This window comes from Tenrec ecaudatus, chromosome X (assembly GCF_050624435.1).
Source record: "Tenrec ecaudatus isolate mTenEca1 chromosome X, mTenEca1.hap1, whole genome shotgun sequence".
NCBI lineage: Eukaryota > Metazoa > Chordata > Mammalia > Afrosoricida > Tenrecidae > Tenrec > Tenrec ecaudatus.
The window spans coordinates 14,258,247-14,277,002 of record NC_134548.1 but is presented as its reverse complement, the minus strand read 5'-3'; the positions used below and the strand labels follow the sequence as shown (position 1 = coordinate 14,277,002).

General features: G+C 40.8%; 1 long non-coding RNA gene across 2 annotated transcripts in view; it reads right to left on the bottom strand.

Moving 5' to 3' along the window:
• Positions 1–685: 685 nt before the first annotated feature.
• LOC142434020 (uncharacterized) overlaps positions 686–18,756 on the bottom strand; it is a 57,308-nt gene continuing 39,237 nt past the window's right edge. The window contains exons 2-5 of one of the 2 annotated variants that reach the window (XR_012781107.1): positions 17,310–17,404; positions 3,099–3,200; positions 2,285–2,311; positions 686–1,767 (exon numbers count right to left, since the gene is read on the bottom strand). This is a non-coding gene — a long non-coding RNA (uncharacterized LOC142434020). The remainder of the gene's footprint in view (positions 1,768–2,284; positions 2,312–3,098; positions 3,201–17,309; positions 17,405–18,756) is intronic. The other variant, XR_012781106.1, reaches the window with a different exon arrangement.

The window sequence follows — 18,756 nt, the reverse complement described above, 5'->3', positions numbered from 1 at the left end:
GCTCATATAGGCACAGGTTTATTCCCAACAAAATGTATTTAAGCTTTGCTACTATGATCAGTGGGTGGCTGCAGACAAGTTCTCTCAGTAATGCACTTGTCTTAATCACCCTAGGATGCCTTAACAAAAGGTCCAACTCAAAAAGTGGTTTCTGAGTGGAACTGGTAGGTCAATTAAATTAAAGACAGAGGGGTCAGCTCAGAAGGTTGTGACAACTGTGTTTTGGGATTCCAAAGGGGCCATCTTGGTGGATTTTCTGGAAGGCTAGAGGAAGACCATAGGGAGTTATTAGGAAATGTTTTATGAAAAGAGAACGCTGCATTGGTGAGGAAAAGGGCAGGCCTGCTGTGCTAAGGGATGTTTTTTCCCCCCATCATGGCAATGGACCTGCTCATTTAAGGACAGCAAGGGTTGACCTATGAGAATTTCACTGGGAAATCTTACCCCATCCACATTCCAGTCCTGATCTTTCCCTTTTGGAATTCTTCCCCTTCCCCACCCCACCCCAAACACACCCAATCTCAAAGATATTTCAAAGGAACATATTCATGTTCCAAGAATATGTCAACACTGCTGCAGAATTCTCAGGGAAGAACTGGAGAGATGAAAACACTTCCTTTAGAACTGTAGAGAACTAGATGGAGGACACGTTGGGAAACAGTAGCTTCACATTTTGATCTTTTTGTTTAATAAAGTTTTACAATGTTGAAGCAATACTTATTGTTACTTACCCTTGTAGTTATATGAAATACAGATATGATGGGGTACCCCCCAAAAAAGGATTTTTTTTCAAAGTGATATATTTAATTTTTTTTCAAGCCACCTTATCACCTTCAAAGTACTCTCCATTACACTCAATACATGTCAAATCTGTGATTCCATTCATGGAAACATTTTGCAAACTCATCTGTTTGGATGGCTGACAGCATCTCTCTTGTTTTTTTTTCTTCAGCTTTTCTATGTCGTCAAATCACTCTCCTTTCATGTCCCTCTTCATTCTTGGAAACAAAAATAAATCGTATGGAGAGAGGTCAGGTGAGTAAGGTGCATGGGGCAAGAGAGTCATTTAGCCAAAAACTGGTGTACTGAGATGGCTAGTACTGGTGTATGGCAGGGACATTGTCATGGTGGCAAAAGCAGTCCCCCATCTGCCACAAATCAGGCCTTTAGTAATCTTTTTAGATCCTCTAAATAGAAACCTTGATTTGAACTCTCAATGCACTCTCCCCCTCACACACACAAAATGATTTTGATCTTTGATTTCACTTGATGAGTTTTTGGGTGAGGTGATGATGGCGTCTTCCACTGGCTTGATTGATGTTTGGTTTCCAGGTCATAAGAATAGCATGATATCTCCTCACAACTAATGACCCTGCAAAAAAGGTCTTGGTTGCCTTGGAGCTGTTCGTTCAAAGCACATTCGGAGATCTTTTTCCTGGTCAGTCAGAACCTGAGGCACAAATTTCGCAGTGACCCTTCTCTTTCCCAAATCTTCCATTAAAATTCCCTGAACTGGGCTCCAAGAGAGTGCGGATAGCTTCTCCAGCTCTTCAATGGTCCGTAGTATGTCTTTGAGCACAGTGCATGCATTTTGTCAACATTTTTGTCTGTTGGGGAAGTTGACAGACATCCAGAACAAGGTTTGTCATCAATCGACATTTCACCTTTTTTGAAATGAGAAAAACACTTGTACACATGAGTTTTTCCCATAGCGTTGTCCTTGTGTAAGTAGTCTTCAATAGCACAACAGTTTCTGTAGCATTTTTCCTGAGCAGGAAACAAAAACAGTCACCCTGGTCTCTTAAATTGGCCATCACAAAAAACGAGGTTTGAGCAAAACTGCTTTTACAAAAAAACTCACTGACCAGAGAACCTTCCCAGGTGATGCCACTGGGTGCACTAACTCAGAGCGAGTTGCTGGATGCTCACCTACCAGGAAAAATGTGTACTACGAAAGTTCCACCCAGCAGAGTTTTTTCCTGTGAGTTTTTTGTTTGTTTTATTCTTTGGGTTTTGGGGGACAGTACTCGTATAAACAAAATTAAGTCTCAAAAATATTTCATAAGAACATCGAGACTTTTGAAGATGCCAAAATGGCCATTTTTTCCAAATATAAGTCAAGAAGCACAGAATTTGGGGGGAAGGTTAGAGAGATGGAAATACCACCTTTAGATGTATGTGTATAGACCTGCCTGGGTGTATATGTTGAAAAACAACAGCTCCATATTTTGATATTTTGTTGAATTAAGGTTTCTATGATTTCTAGAAAGACATTTTTACTTACCTTTTACTTTTTTTTCTAACAGCCACACTATAAAAGAAAAAAAAACACAGGTAAAAATAATGTTATTTAATTCATTTATATTTCATTTAACCCATTATATTAAAATATTTTTGGTTCAAAATATAAAATATTAAGGGGATAGTTTACAATTGGGGGAGTAGCAAGTCTTTAAAATTTGGCATGTAGACAAAGAGCACATCTGAGTTTTGACTAGCTACAAACCACATGTGGCTCAGTGGCTACCTTGTTGGAGAGCACAGTTATAGGAAAAGCAAAATAAATAGATAAATTTATTTCAGAAAATTTGATGGAACTTAAGAATAGAGCTTGACAGTGAGCTATGGTGAGAACATAGGCTACCAGTGAACATATTCGTGGCATTTAAAGATTAATGTGTTTTAGTTTTCAGAATAATTTGAGTTACCAAAAAAAGAGTTCCCAGGTAATGCCCCCATCCTCTCATTCCCCTTATTATTAACATCCTACAGTCACCTGGCATGTTTTTACAACGGATAAACCAATAGTAACATATTAATAACTAATGTCTGTAGTTTTTTTTTTTAGATTTCCTTAGATTTTACCCTTTGCTCCTGGCTACATTACATTTACTTGTCATGCCTCCTTAGGCTTTTTTTTGGTTGTGGTAGTTTTTTAAACTTTGTGTGTTCTTGATGACCTTGACAATTGTAAATAGGTCAGTTGTTATTGGAGGATGTTCCTCTGCAGTGATTTGTCTGATGTTTTGCTCATGGTTAGGCTGCGGTCATGAGTTTTAGCAAGGGAGATCAGAGAGGTAAAGTGAAAATTTTCTCACCTCATCTCCAGGGTACATACTACCAACATGATGGCTTTGCCAGGTTTCTCCACTGCCAGCTCTCCTTCACTCATCAGCCTCATAGGGCTGCCTTTTGGTATTCTTGGGAGAAACAGAAAGAACCTCAAATGTGACCCAATGAAGCTCTTCTTTTGTCATTTTATATTAGGATGTGGACTTACATGCACCATATGGAGCCCTGGTGGTGTAGAGGTTAAGCGTTGGGCTGAGCAGATAATCACCTGTACATTCAACAACTCATCCACATTTTGTTTCATTTCATTCATTGCTACTTCCCTAAGCATTGATTTGGAGTCCGTCCATGATACCTTCAATATTCTTCACCTGTCCCCTAATTACAAGGCATCAACTCTTATTTGGACATCTTTATCCAATGTCCAACTTTCACATGCATATGAGGTAATTGAAAACACCATGGCTTGGGTCAAAGGAACAAAGGAACATCCTTACCTTTCAACACTTTAAAGAGGTCATATGTGTCAATTTACTCAATGCAATGCATCATTTAATCTTAAGACTGCCGTTTCTATGAGAATTTGTCGTGGATTAACTCCTTGACAACTTTTCATTTTTTTCTCCGTTTATCAGCATGCTACCTATTGATCCAGTTACGGGGTTTTTCGTTTTCTTTATATTGAGTGATAATCTGACACATTGGGAGAGGCAAAAAGAAAACAAAACAAGGAAAACAAAAGAAAAATTGATGAGGCACATAAAATAAATAAATAGAAGTAGAAGGTGGAATGATTCTACAAAGGCATTGAATGAATTTTCCAGAATCTTGATTCCCATGGAAATTAAGCCAAGGGAAGGAGAAAGCAAGGCCAACTGTAAGCAGAATCCTTAGGCTCCCTGCCTATTTTTCCATGTCTATTGGTAGAATCTTTATCAGGTGGTGGCAGGCATCTCTGAATGACCCCTGCCTTCAGGTAGTTCATTATTCGAAGGTCACATTGCTGCTACCATGCACTTCCATCTCTAAGCCACACTAACTTGTATAATAATGGACACTTCTTCCCCAAACAAAAGATCTTAATGATTTTAATTGCTATGACTTTGTCATTGTTTTTTAAGATTGCGGTAGATATGTATGTAACATACCTTTTGGCATTTCAACATTTTTCACATGTACTACTCAGTGACATTAGTTATGTTTATCATGTTGTTTAACCATTGGTAAATGGTATTTTTAATTCCTAAATATGTAGATCAGCATTAATGCCACTCTAATCTTACCTCCACTCAACATTTTACTTCCAAACATGTAACATAGCCCAATTTCCTCCCTACATCCTATCAGTTAAGATGGTGATTGGCTAATGTTATAGATTGAGATTTTTACCCTCTCCAAACCTAAGGTCGACCTCGTCTCTCGCTTTGTCATACTGTAGTGGCTTGCAGGTTGCTGTGATTCTTGAAGTTATGTCACTAATATTTCAAATTCTAGCAGGGGCACCCAAAGTGAACAGGTTTCAGGGGAGTTACCAGGCTAAAAACAGACTATGGAGAAGGAACTGGTTACCCACTTTGTAGAAAGTAACTGCTAAAAACCTTATGCAGAGCATAATTAGTGGAAGCAGAACATTGTAGGACATAGTGCCTGAGGATGAGCTCCTTGGTTGGGAAGGCACTTGAAATGTGACTAATTAGAGTTGACCATGGTGACATAAATGGAGTAAAGCCTGTGGGAGTAGAACCTTCGGGATCTTTATTTGCTGGTGCGACACGACTGAGGGCGAGAAGTAGCAGCTGCATAAATCTACTAATAATCAAAACTTGGAATGCATGTATTTTGAAGTTGTAAAGAATGAAATGGAATACATAAAGACTGATATTCGAGGTGTCTATCTTGAAGTACAATGCTGTCTGTGATAGGATTTTATATATCCACCTTCCAGAAAATCCAATCAATACAATTATTCAAATTTATGCACCAATCACTAAAGCTGGTGGTAAAGAAATTGAAGTATTCCACCGCTATCTTCAGTCTGGAATTGATCAAGCATGCAATCAGGATGCATTGATAATCATTGAAAATTGGACTGCAAAAGTTGGAAACAAAGAGGAAGAAAAATATGGTCTTGGTGTTAGGAACAAATCTGGAGACTGCATGACAGAATTTTGCAAGACTAAAACATGCTCATGACAAATACATTTTTTCAACAACAAATATACACACAGACTTCTCCAGAAGAAGTACATATAAATCAAATTGACTACATATATGGGTAGAAATGATAGAGTAGCTCAATATCAACAGCTCAAACCAGGCCAGGGTGTCTGACTGAGAAAGAGACCATCAATTAAATGCTCAGTTGTGTGTTCAGGCTAAAGATGGAGAAAATGAAAGCAAGTTCACAAGAGCCAAAACATGACCTTTAGTCTAACCTACCTGAATTCTGACAATACTTCAAGAACGGATTGAACACTTATGACAGAAGACCTAATGAAGCTACCAAGAAAATTCTGAAGAAAGCAAAGGGTCCTTATAAAAAGAAAGGGAAGAAATAAAAGATCAAAGTGGACACAGAAGACTCTGAAACTTACTCTTAATCATAGAATAGCTGAGACTAATGGAAGAATTGATGAAGTCGAAGAGCTGAACAGAGCATTGCAAAGGGCAGCCAAGAAGACAAAGTACAATCAATATTATAATGAAATGTGCAAAGACCAGGAGTTTGAAACCCAAAGACAACCTGTTCAGCATATGGCAAACTGAAAGAACTCAAAAATTCAAGCCTTGAGTGGAATTTTGAATGATTGAAATATAGAATGATTCTATGGGAAAATAGTTAATGATGCAGGAAGAGTCCAAAGATGGAAAGAATACACAGAGTCACTGTATCGAAAAAACTAGTTGATATTCAACCATTTCAAGAGGCAGCATATGAGCACGGTATGTAACAAAAAAGTTCAAGCTGCATTGAAAGCATTCGCCCAAAACAAGGTTCCAGGAATTGAAATATTCCAACAAATTGGTGAAGTACTGGAAGTGCTTGTTGGTGCCAGGAAATTTGGAAAGCTGACTTAAAGAGATTTGCATTTGTGCCCATTCCAAAGAAAGGTGACCCAACAGAATGGCCATGCAGAATTGTGCATGGATCCAAGGGCAGCTGGGTAATCAGAAAAAGGAAATGCAGCATAGCTTAAAATCAGGACAGGTGGGTTTCAGGGCTGTGTCCTCTCATCATACGTATTCTATCTGTATGTGGAGCAAATAATCACAGAACCCAAGTTATATGAAGAAGAATGAGGCATCAGGATCACAAGATGGCTTATTGACATATGCAGATAACACAACCTTCCTTGCTGAAAGTGAGGACAACTTGAAGCACTTGCTGATGAAGAGCAAGGATTGCAGCCTTCAGTATGGACTACGACTCAATGTAAAGAAGACCCAAATCCTCACCACTGGCCCAAGAGGTTATATCATGATGTGTGGAGAAAAGACTGAATTTGCCAAGAATATTTTTCTGCTTGCATCCATAATCAATGCTCATGGAAGCAGCAGTCAAGAATTCAAACAATGAGTTGCATTGGGTAAATCTGCTATACAAGACCTCATTTGAGTATTGAAAAGCAAGGATATTACTTTGAGGCATAAGGTGCACCTTACTCACACCATAGTATTTTCCATGGCCACATATGCATGTGAAAGTTGGGACATTGAATAAGGAAGACCAAAGAAGAATCGATGTGTTTGAATTGTGGTGCTGGAGAAGAATATTGGAAGTACCATCAACTGCCAAAAGATAAACAGCTCTCTCTTGGAAGAAGTACAGCCAGAATTCTCCTTAGAGGCAAGGATAGCAAGACTCCGTCTTACATACATTGGGCACATTGTGAGGGGAAACCAGTCCCTGGTGAAGGACATCATGCTTAGGCAGTGAAAAAGAGGAAGCCCCTATTGAGATGGACTGACACCGTGGCTGCAACAATGGGCTCACAAATAGAACCATTGTGGGGATGGTGTGGGACTGGGCAGTGTTTTGTTCTGTTGTGCAGAGGATTTCTATGAGTCTGAACCAACTTGATGGCACCTAACAACAACAACAACAAAAATCAAAGATCAGTGGAAGCCATAAGCCCTGTAAATATAACTTTGTTGAAAATGAGGTTTATGACTGGAGTTGTATGGATCCTAAACCCTTCGGAGTTGTGTCTTATGCAAAATAAAAATAGACGTTAAGAGACACACACTAGGGGAGGACAGAAACCATGTGATGGTGGAAAGGGATGCATTCATGAGCCCAGGGAGGCCAACGATTGGTGGAAGCTTCTGAAAACTACACGAGGCCAAAAAGAACCTTCTCTTAGAGCTGATGTCCTCATTTGGACATTTAGTCTCCTGAGCTGTGAAAAAAATGTGATTGCTCTTTAAAGCTACCTACTTGAGATTGTTTTGTTATAGAAGCGTTAAGTAACTTAGATGGACAGTTTTTTGGATATGGGTGGTTTCACCATTGTATGAGGGCAGACCATTGATGTTTTAGGCACCAGAGAACTTGTGGTAAATTGGAAGTCTAGGAACTCTAGAGCAAGGTTCATCCAAACAATGGAGAAGAAAGGCGCAGCTATAGAGATTGGAGCTTAGAACGCAAAACTAACTCTAAATCTCCACAGTGAACTGGAAAATGTATGCTTCGTAGACACAGTATTTGAATATATGTCCTCCTCAACTAAACCTGGTGTCTTGAAGCCTGCCAACGTGCCAAGTGGTCAGGAGTTCTAGGAGAAGGTGATTATCATGGTTTGGGTTCCCGTGGTGATAGACTCTGAATCGATGACTTTAGTGTAGGTAGCTGATTTGAAAGGTGGTCTAGGGAAAGACCATAGGAGAGCCAGGGAGGGAAGACAGCCAATGAATGGTGCGGTATCAAACTCATTCTCACTTCTAGCCTGCCACATGGGAGGGCAAAGCAGAGTCAGGGGCCAGAGAAGGCAAAGAAATGCAGGTTTGGACAAGGGGAAGTCGGACTGGAATGCACCCAAGTGGTAAGGAGTGAGGGGACACAGGTAGAGCCCGGCGACAATGGCTCGGTCTCCTTTGAAGTTGATCATAGGTCTGCACATTGAGCAAGCAGGTATGGTCTTACCAGCTCTGTTGGCAGGCTCCATCTCTTCATTTGACACATCCTTTGGATTGAGGCAGAGCGATGGGTCTCCTAAAATGGTTTAAGTGCACTTTCCTGGAAATCCACACAGGTTTGCTTATGTGCCACTTGCTTGTGGCAGCACATTGCACATGTGGATCTTGAGCATCTTGTAAAAGCAGTACCAGGGCCCAGAACCAGTCTGTTCACAGACCGACCCGGAGGACACCAAACGTATATTATTTCTTCCTCTAAACTGTATGTCACCAACAAAGGAACCCTCCTGCTGAGAGTGGTGCCTCTTGGAGCCCCCACAGCAGGCTACAGACATAAGATCGATGCCAGGAGAAGGGCTGGCTTCCTTTCGGGAGTGTGTCAGTGGCACTGATGAGCCCTCAGGATGGGGAGGGTGGCTATTTTGATTCAGAAGCGATTGCTACCCATTTTGGCTGCCTGACTCAGAATGCCCCATATACCTATTTGAATGGGAAGCAGTCCAGATTTGGGAAACAGACCATCTTGTAGAAATGGGTGTTTTGTCACTCTCCTGAACAGTGTGAAGTCAGGAAAATGGCGTGTGTGTCATGTTTGTGTTAGAGAATTCTACCATTTTGTCTCTCTTTGTCTTTCTTTACTGCCTGCACTTTCTCAAGGGAGCTGAGACAAGCCAAAGGATTTTTTCCCCACCACTTTTTCAGAAGCATCCAGCATGAAAAATATAGCTTCCAATACACCTTAATTGTTGTTTGCAAAAAACTGTAAGTAGTTTCATGCCAAGATTTCTATATACTACAAAAATGGGTTGGTAGAAATTTGCTAGGTACCAAAAATCCTCCTTTGTGTTTGTTTTTGAAAACTGCTTCTTTGATTTCCCTTGAAATATTGAAATGGTAAGCAAAAGTGGTTCTTTGCCATAGGCCCAATATGATGACCTGACTTGCTTTAAAATGTTTATTTTTAGAAGCCATATACTTTTTCTTATTGAAACTATTATTTTAGAACATATTTTTCTATCTGCAATTGAGTTATCACAATTTTCTATTCCATTTTTGTACAATGACTTTTGTTTATAAAACACGCAAATTGCCATATAGAATATGTGTACATATTTCAAATGAAAAAGAGAACTGTTCAAAATTCCAACAGGAGTTGCATATAATTGCAGTGATGTAATAGTATATATGTAATACAATATAAATACAATTTACTCCATGGACATATTCGGCAGAATGCAAAGGTCATTGCTTTCTGATCCTAATTTTCAAGCTACTGAGTGACATTTACATTGTATGTTATTAAGAGAATATACACATATATCATTTCTTTCTTGGACCAATTTCACATAAATTAAGTATCTATCATTTATTTGGATGATGAAGTATACCGTCTATATTAGGAACGTCACATACATATCTCTCTCTTTCTCTCTCTCTCTCTCTCTCTCTCTCTCTCTCTCTCTCTCTCTCACACACACACACACACACACACACACACACAAAGCTGGAGTAAATCAAAGAAGAGTGAGACTAGAGAGTCCTAGACATTATACAAAAGAATTAGCAGCAGATTTCCAGCAATAAGACATAAGTAAGCTCATAAGTGAGACTTTTCCCCCACTACTAACAGTGTAGAAATGTTGAGCTAAATATATCCCTCCCCAAAATGAAATACATATATGAGCTAAAAAAATACTAAAAGGGAAATCCTAAGTGCCAGACAGGGAAAAAGAAATCAAAGTCAGAGCCAGAGCAGCAGAGCAGTAAGGCCAAACAAATACCGTAGCAGACCATGAAGATTTCACACCCACATATAGATCTCACAGGCTGGGAACTTGAGTCATAACACCCATATGATATGGTGCAAGGAAGCTGGTATCTCAGCCAGCTGTCCCAGCCACATTCTGAAATGGGGCTAGGAGGGTTGCTAGGGAAACAACCCAGGTTCTGGCAAGTAATGAGGGAGCTAGAATCTGAGCCCTTGGGTGGAAGAAAACCCATCTCCAGGAACTCGATGGAACATTGACACTACTGGTATGGTACTGGAAACACAAGCCAAACCACTAACAACAACAAAACTGAGTTAGATCCTCTGAAACTCTTGAGGATTCCCAAGAGAAACAAATTCACAACTATTCTGTAGGTTTGTTTCTACTAATGACTCACAGAAGTCCTTCAAAAACACATTGAAGATGAATTTACAATAAAAAGATAACTTTGTGAAAACTGAAGCCATCATGAGGGAGAGTTAGAAATCATACCAAGCAAGAGTAGCAACACCCCTAGAATAGAATAATCTTAATGAGACTATAAAATCTACACTGGGATTTCCAGCATTGTTCTTATGTTTTCCAATTTCCAAGGTTCCCATTTTCCAATTATTGATCCATATCCTTTGTTTCCAACTTTTGCTTTCCAATCCCTAGTAATTACAAGTACATCTTGATTGCATGCTTGACCAAATCCAGACTGCAGACATTGCATATTTTCAATTATTGAAAACATAAAAGAGAGAACAATGAGACACGAGCAAAATTATCTGAACAAAACCAAATAGAGTGTCTAATGATAAAAGCAGAGTTGTGGAAATCAGTAGACAGGTTGAACAGTTATCTAGTTAAAAATGAAAAGAAACGAAAAGAAGATGGTCGTTGTGAGGAAATAATCCAAAATGCAAAATGCAGTAGGAAGAAACTGAGTAAGAGTTACTGTGTGCGATGAGTAAAGAGAACGATGGAAAAGCAGTTCAGTGAGTTAGAGGAAGTATCAGCGTAATGTGAAGTGGCAGAATGGAAAACTACAGGGAAATGGGGGAGGAGCAATAATACAACAGATGGCTGAAAAATTCCAAAGGTGAAAAATCACATGAGTTTTTTTTTGTAGTTAAGAAGCAAATCATGCCCCAAACAGGATAAAGAAAAGCAAATCTACCCTTAAATAAATGTGATGCAACTATGAAACACCCAAGATAAAATATTTTGAAAATGATGATGGCAACAAATGTACAAATGTGCTTGACACAATGGATGTAGGTATGGATTGTGATAAGAGCTGTATGAGGCCCCAATAAAATGATTAAAAAGAAAACCACCTGAGATAAGGAAAGAAATCTCAAAAGAAACGGAGTGGGAAAGATTCCAAATAACCTACAGAAAAAAGCCATATAGATTATAATTCAGCCACATGGCCATGCAAAAGAAGTATGAGAAGGTCCTGGATAAAGTGGTAGGAAAATGTGGAGCAAAGCCCCAAATCATAGTATGGTCATTCGTCACCCCTCAGGTCTGGAACTGATCTCACTCATGTATTCAAAGAATCAACCAACCCTTTAAGAGCAAAAGAGCAGCATTTCCCCAAGGACAAACTACAGAGTTAGGAAATGCATTATGGTGTTGGTGAAGACTATTGAATGTACTGTCAGAAGAATGAACAGATCTGCTTTGAAAGAAGCACAGCCAGACTGCAAGGAGGAAAGTGAAATTTCATCTCATATACTTTGGACACCTTATAAGGAGAGACCAGTCCCTGGAAAGGGACATCATACTTGGTAAAGTCAAAGGTCACTGAAAAGGGGGAAGACCTTCAGTGAGATAGCTTGACACAGTAGCTGCAACCAGGGGTTCAAATATAACAATGAGGATGCTGCACAACTAGACCGTGTTTCATTCGGTTGTCCTCACTGATTAGGAACTGACTCAACAGCACTGAACATAACAACAAAACAAACATCTGTATATCTCAATCAATCCATATGAAGTCCAGTGGAACCTAAGGGAACATCCCTGGCCCTGGAGTCCCTACTCATACACAGTGCTATCTCCCAACGACAAGTTCTTGGCATCCACTCCTCGGTTGTTACTGCCTCAAGTACCATCCGGCTTCTCTCTCTTCCTCTCTTCTTTCTCCTTTGCCTTCTCCTCCTTCCTGTTTCCCTTCCCCTTCCCTTCCCCCCACTCCACCAACTCTTCCTCCTCTCTCTCTTCCAGTCCCCTGCCCCACAAGCTCTGCTGCCCTTCACTAAGAATGCTTACTGGGTCGCAATAGTAAGAAAAGATGGGGAGAAGCCTGTTTTCTACTGTTGCCCTCTGTGGGGGCCCAGGTGTGGGGATGGTTGGACTCAGATGCACATACCTAAGGGTGTCTTAGAGGAGGGTGTAATGACCTGCCTCAGGTCAGATAGTGGCACCACATGTCCAGGCAGATTAATGGAAGCTGCCTCTAACCCACTCCCCAATCCATGTAGCAAATGTGCCCCAGCACAAAGTTATGAAAATCCTGCAGGGCTGCCCATCACAGTGGATGGAGTCAACACACTTAGGGAAAGGGAAATGCTTGGCTTGAATTTCCCAGAGTCTACCCGAGCCGGAGTGCAGCCTGTGGGTATGATGGTGGATGGGTCGGGGACCAGGAAGCCAACAGGCCCGAGTGTGTGAAGCAAAATTTAGACTAACAGCTTCAAGTGTTGAATGCTCCTTTCCTCAGGATGACACTCAATAGGAAATAAAAGAACCATGACAAAGCAAGAGAAAGATCGAGGAGGAAAGGGGGAAAGAAGGAAAGAAAAGAAAAAGAAAACATTTCCATCTTAATACCTTTTGAAATTTTGAAGAAGAGCCCCCCCCCCGCCCCATTTCATTTTGTACTGGGGCCACAAATCATGCAGCCAACCCTGCATATAATTAAAAACTCAAATACTGGACTATCTACTATGCCCTGAGCACTGTGCAAGATGTTGTCACGTGCGTGATCTCATCAGAGTCTCCTGGTGACTCTGCCCTAATGTCACTGCCTTCGAGTTCAGCAAGCAAGATGGCAAAGCGGGAAGAACTTAGCTTTGTCCGTTGTCCTGGGGAGCCTCTGAAAATGCTCCAGCCAGGAGAAATGATGTGCTCTTCGGGTCTTTAATACTAGCTCTCCTCAATTCTTCTATCACTTAACTTCTAAAGATTTTTCTTTCAAAAATATTTCTCTTAAAGGTGTATAAGATCGCTTGCTTTTTGAGACAAGGGAGGATTTTCAGGTGGCATTTACCAAGCCAAATCCAACCTATTGCCATCTAGTCTAAACCAAATTATAGTGACCCTATAGAGCAGCGTTACATTATCCCCCAAATGTCAGAATTTTGTTTTGTTTTTGCTGCTGCTGCTGAATATTTCCAGTTCCATGCTTTCTCTTTGTTTCAGATTTTTATTTTAATATTCTAATTTCTTACTTATTTTTCTTCTTAAACTCAGCTCAACTCACAGCTCTCAAGTCAATTCGAACTCATGGTGACAGGGACCCTGTAGGACAGGGTAGAACTGCCCCTGTGCGCTTCTGAGACTGCATGTCACCACCGTGGGAGACTGAAGAATCGGTGCATTTGAATTGCTGAAGGAGAATATGGAAAGTGCCATGGACTTGCAAAAGAACAAACAAATCTGTCTTGGAAAAAGTACAACCTGAATGATCCTCGGAGACAAGGATGGTGAGACCTCGTCTCATAACCTTTGGACATATTGTCAGGAGAGACCAGACTCCAGAGAAGGACAGCTACCTGGTAAAGTAGAAGGGCAGTGTTAAAGAGGAAGGCCTTTAACAAAATGATTTGCCACAGTAGCTGCATCAAGGGGCTCAAATATAAGAACAGCGATGAGATAGCACAGGAGCCGGCAGTGTTTCGCTCTGTCTGACATAGGTTTGCTAAGAGGTGGGCCTAAGGCACTGGCACCTAGCAGCAACCACACAGGACAGAGAGGAACTGCCTGACGGGGTTTCAAGGCTGTCCATCTTTATGGAGGCAGCCTACCACTGACTTCCCAGGTAGCCGCTGAGCGTTGAGTTCCCAGGAATCTTTGCAAAATGCAAAACGAGCGTTGCAAAATCAGAATACTAGATAGACATTGGTGTAGGAATGACTGAGTAAAAAAATGCCTGCCCTGCCCTTCACCTCCTTGTCTGAGTTTTCTGGTACTGCTATAATCAATAAATAACAAACGAAAATGTATCCGCTCTCAGTGAGGACACTTGGAGGTCGAATCTAAGGGAAGATTTCCCCTCTGTGTTGGCTCTGGGTCCTGGTTTCCTTTCAACAGCGGTGTCCCTTAGAGATCTGTTATGTGTCTTAAACGCAATCTTTCCCTGGGTATAAGAGGTTCTCAGCATAAGGATCCTGGATCCCAAGGCCATGCTTCATCCCTGGCTCTTTTTTCTTGGGAGTACTCAGGTCTCTTTCTGCTCACTTCTCTCTCCTTTTGTCATTTGAAAGATTAAAAAAAAAAAGTGATGGAAGCCATATCCCAAGGAAACCCCACTGGCACTGGATGAGGCCATGACCTCAGTGGGGGTGATGCATCTCACAGTAATCATGCCTAATTAGCACAACAAAGGAAACCCTAATCCTCTTGAACATGGCCTCATCCTACCTCATTAACCCCTGGCAGAGGCTGTTAGTGACCCTATGAACAATAGCCTGAAACACTGCCTAGCCTTGCTTCATCCTCACATTTTTTTTGGTTATGTTTGAGCCCATTATTGCAGTCACTGTATCGATCTGTCTTCTTGCGAGGGTCTTTCTCTTTTTTCACCGACCCTCTGTTCCACCCAGCATGATGTTCTTTTCCAGAGACTGGCCCCTCCTGATAACATGTTGTAAGTCTTTCCATCCTCGCCCCCCAAGGAGCACTGGAGTTGTGCCTCTTCCAAGGCTGTTCCTTTGTTCCTCTGGCACATTCCATGGTGCTGTCTAGCTTCCCCAGTAGCATCATAATGAAAATAAACCCGTTCTTCCAGTGTAAAGAACCCAGGAGTCCTCACAACTGCACCAATAAACAACAACATGATAAAAGGAGAACATGTTGAACTTGGCAAGGATTTATTTTCCCTGGATTCACACCCAACACTCATGAAAGGCGTGATCAGAAAATCGTGCAATACATGGATTGCATTGGGCAAAGCTTCCTCCCTGTGCTCCCTGTTTCCATCCTTCCTTTCCAAACCCCCTCTCTGTATTTCGTCCTTGGGGAAATGCTGCCCTTTTTCTCTGAAATGGTTGGCTGATTATTCTAACACAGGAGTGAGTTTGGTTCCAGACCGGAAGGGCGACTAATAGCCATAGTCTTGGGGTCCCACCAATCTCAAGCTGATCAGTAAGCCGACTCTCTTTTTTTGATTTGGGGATTTTCTCCACATTTTTCTACTACTCGATCCAGGCCCTTTTAATATGACCCTTTTCAGATCCGTTCATAGTGGTAGACAAACCCCATCTAATTCTTCTGATTTTGGAGGCTCATATTTGTATGGACCATCAGTCCTTTCAACTAAATGTTTCCACATGGGGAGAAACCAATAGTTGCATCTTAGATGGCTGCTCATGAGTTTTTACGACTTTAGTTGCTACTCACCAAAGGAGGATCTAGAGCATTGTCTTTGTGAACTGTTAGGCCAATTGATCTTCGTGCCCACCTAGCTGATGATCCTGAGCTCCAAGTCCAGTTTAATAAGTTTAATAAGTTTCCACAACTTTCTCTCCTGTATGTTTCACCACATTCATGGTTGTATTTTCAGCAAAGCTAAATACACAAATACAAATATCCTGTCAAATTTATATATGCGTGTGTGTATATTCCCACTCTCCTACCTACACCTGTTCAGCCTGTGTGTGTGTGTGTGTGTGTGTGTGTGTTTGGAAATCATCACTGTTGCTGGCTTGTGTATAAAAGCAGAATTTGATTCTCTTGCCTTTAACTCTTGCAAACCTCCCTGTGTCTTGTACTGTTTTCATAATTTTTGCCAACCTCCCTCTATGCTGCTGTGCTTGTCCAGGTAGACTAGAGAAACAAATTCATAAACATTCATGTGTATATAAGAAATAAATTTATATAAAAGAGCAATTGTACATTGGGAAACATCCCAGCCCAGTCTAGATCAAGTCCATAAGTCCGTTATTAGCCCATATATCCTATACCAACCTATAAATTCCTCTTTAGACTCATGCAAAACTTGCAATGATGCCAAATACAGGAGGACCACAGGCCAGTGGGTGGAAAATCTCGTGGACTTAGTTGTCAATGGAAGCATCTCAGCACTGGCAGGGGTCTCCACGTGGCTCCTCCAGTTCCTGGGTTCTAGTGTTGCTCCATGTGTCTTGTCAGAAAGCCTTTCTCGCAGGGAGTGAGTGTGTGTCCCACTATTTATCTCCTTAGTGTCTCCAAATGAGGTCATCAAGCTGTGACCTGATTGGCAGGCTAAACTCCACCCTTCACTCAAGTTTCAACTTGAGAACACATCATGTAATTAACACAACTGCCTTTCCCTTCACCGAAGTTAACATTTGTCTACCCTATAACCTGTGCCTTTCCCTCCTTCCTTCTTCTCCCACCTTGCTGACCATCACAGAATGGTGTGTGTGTGTGTGTGTGTGTGAAACTTTTTGTGGACTCTTTTTTAATAGGAGTGTCATTCAATAGTTGTCCTTTTGTGATTACCTCATTTCACTCAGCATAATGTCTGCCAAGTTAATTCACTTTATAAAGTGTTTTGCAGATTCATAGTTATTCTTTAACGTTGCATAGTACTCCACTTTGGGCATGTACCAAAATATGAAGAAGAATTCGGCATTGGGATTGGAGGAAGGCATATTAACACCTGCGATATGCAGACACAACTTTGCTCCCTGAAAGCAAGGAGGACATGATGCACTTGCTGATTAAGATCAAGAACTGCAGCCTTAAATGTGAATTACAATGCAATATAAAGGATACCAGAATCCTCACAACTGGACCAATTGACAACATCATGATAAATGAATCAAAATGCAGGTGTCAAAGCTTTCATTTTGCTTGAATCCAAAGGCAATTCGCATGCAAGCAATAGTCAAGAAACTAAACAACATATTGCATTAAGAAGGTCTGCAGCAGAAGACTTCTTTAAAATTCTGAAGAGCAAAATTGTCACTTTGAAGACTAAGGTGCACCAAAGCCAGGATATTTTCAATTGCCTTCGATGTCTGTGGAAATTGGACAATGAATAAGAAAAACCAAAGAAGAATCAATGCATTTGAATTGTGGAGTTGGCAAAGACTATTTTAAAATATGGACTGACAAATGAACAAATAAATATACCTTGGAAAAGTACAGGCAGAGAATGTGCCTTCGAAGCAAAGTTGGCAAGGCTTCATTATATGCACTTCAAACGTGTTATCAGAAGAGACAAGGCCCTGGAAAAAGATACCTTGGTGAAGTGAAGGGTCATCAAAACAGAAGAAAACTGGTAGGGAATAGTTGCCACAATGATTGCAACAATGAGGTCCAATATAACAACCATCGTGCGGATGGGGCAGAGCCAGGCAGTGCTTCAGACTGCTGTGCAGGCACTCTGCATCGGAACCAACCTGACGGCACCTAACAAACACCACCAACACCACTCAAGTTTATTTGTCCATCCTTCCAGTGATGAACACGAAGCTCATGTTCATCCTTTTGCTATTGGGAAGTGCTGTGATGAACTTGGGTGTGCATACAATTAGTTGTGTCTCGGTTCTTATTTTACTGTGAGTCAGTTTTGACTCAATGGTAGTGAAATATACCAAGTGGGGATACTGATTGGTCATAGGGTGTTGCTATTCCAAACACCTTGAGGAAGTTGCCATACCATATTCCATCCTGATTACACAATTTACATCCCAAGCCTTTGATGTTACAGATATCTTCATGTCGCTATTAATATTGGGGTGAGGTGATATCTCATTGTGTTTACATTTGCAGTTTTGAATGGCTAATGAGCATGAGCATTTCGTCATATGTTTGTAAATTACCTGAATGTCTGCTTTGTCGAAGAGTTTGTTCATGTCCTCTTGTCCATTTTTTAATTGGGAGTCATTTGTCTTTTTCTTACTGAGAGATTAAAATTTTCTCTAAATGTTAGAGATGTGTCCCGTGCCCATAAAAAATTAGGAGGTTCCCAGTCATCTATTATGTTTTCTGCTGTTTGTGGGGTTTTCCTTGTTTGATAGTGTATTTATGCTTTGTATTAAGGTCCCTAAATTTGTTCATATTTTTCTTCGATATTCTTTGTAGTTGCTTCCCCAACGGTTTTATTGGCCTAAAATTCACATATCATACAATTCAATAGTCCAATCACATCAAGAAGAGTTGTACCATCATCACCACAATCAGTTTTAGAACACTTTCTTCATTCATGTATTCATCGTTATTAGCTTCCATCCCCCCGCCCAACCTCCCCTGCCATAAACCCAAGGAACTATTCATCCAGTTTCCATCGTTACAGATTTACCTATCCCGGATTCCATATACAGAAAAGCATCAAAAACAGAAACAAAACCTAACAACTACAACAAAGTAAAACCTCAAACTGAAAGAAAGCAGAAAATAATTAAAATGAGAACAAATTTAAATGGATCAAAGGGGCGATCAAATGACAGGGTGCTAAGTGTTAACGTAACTGCATCTGCCACCATCTACTTTCCAATGCATTCTGCATGACAGCAAAGCTATTCCCTCCCTGCTCCCTGATCAGAGGGCATTCACCAGGGCTTTAATCCCCATGTAT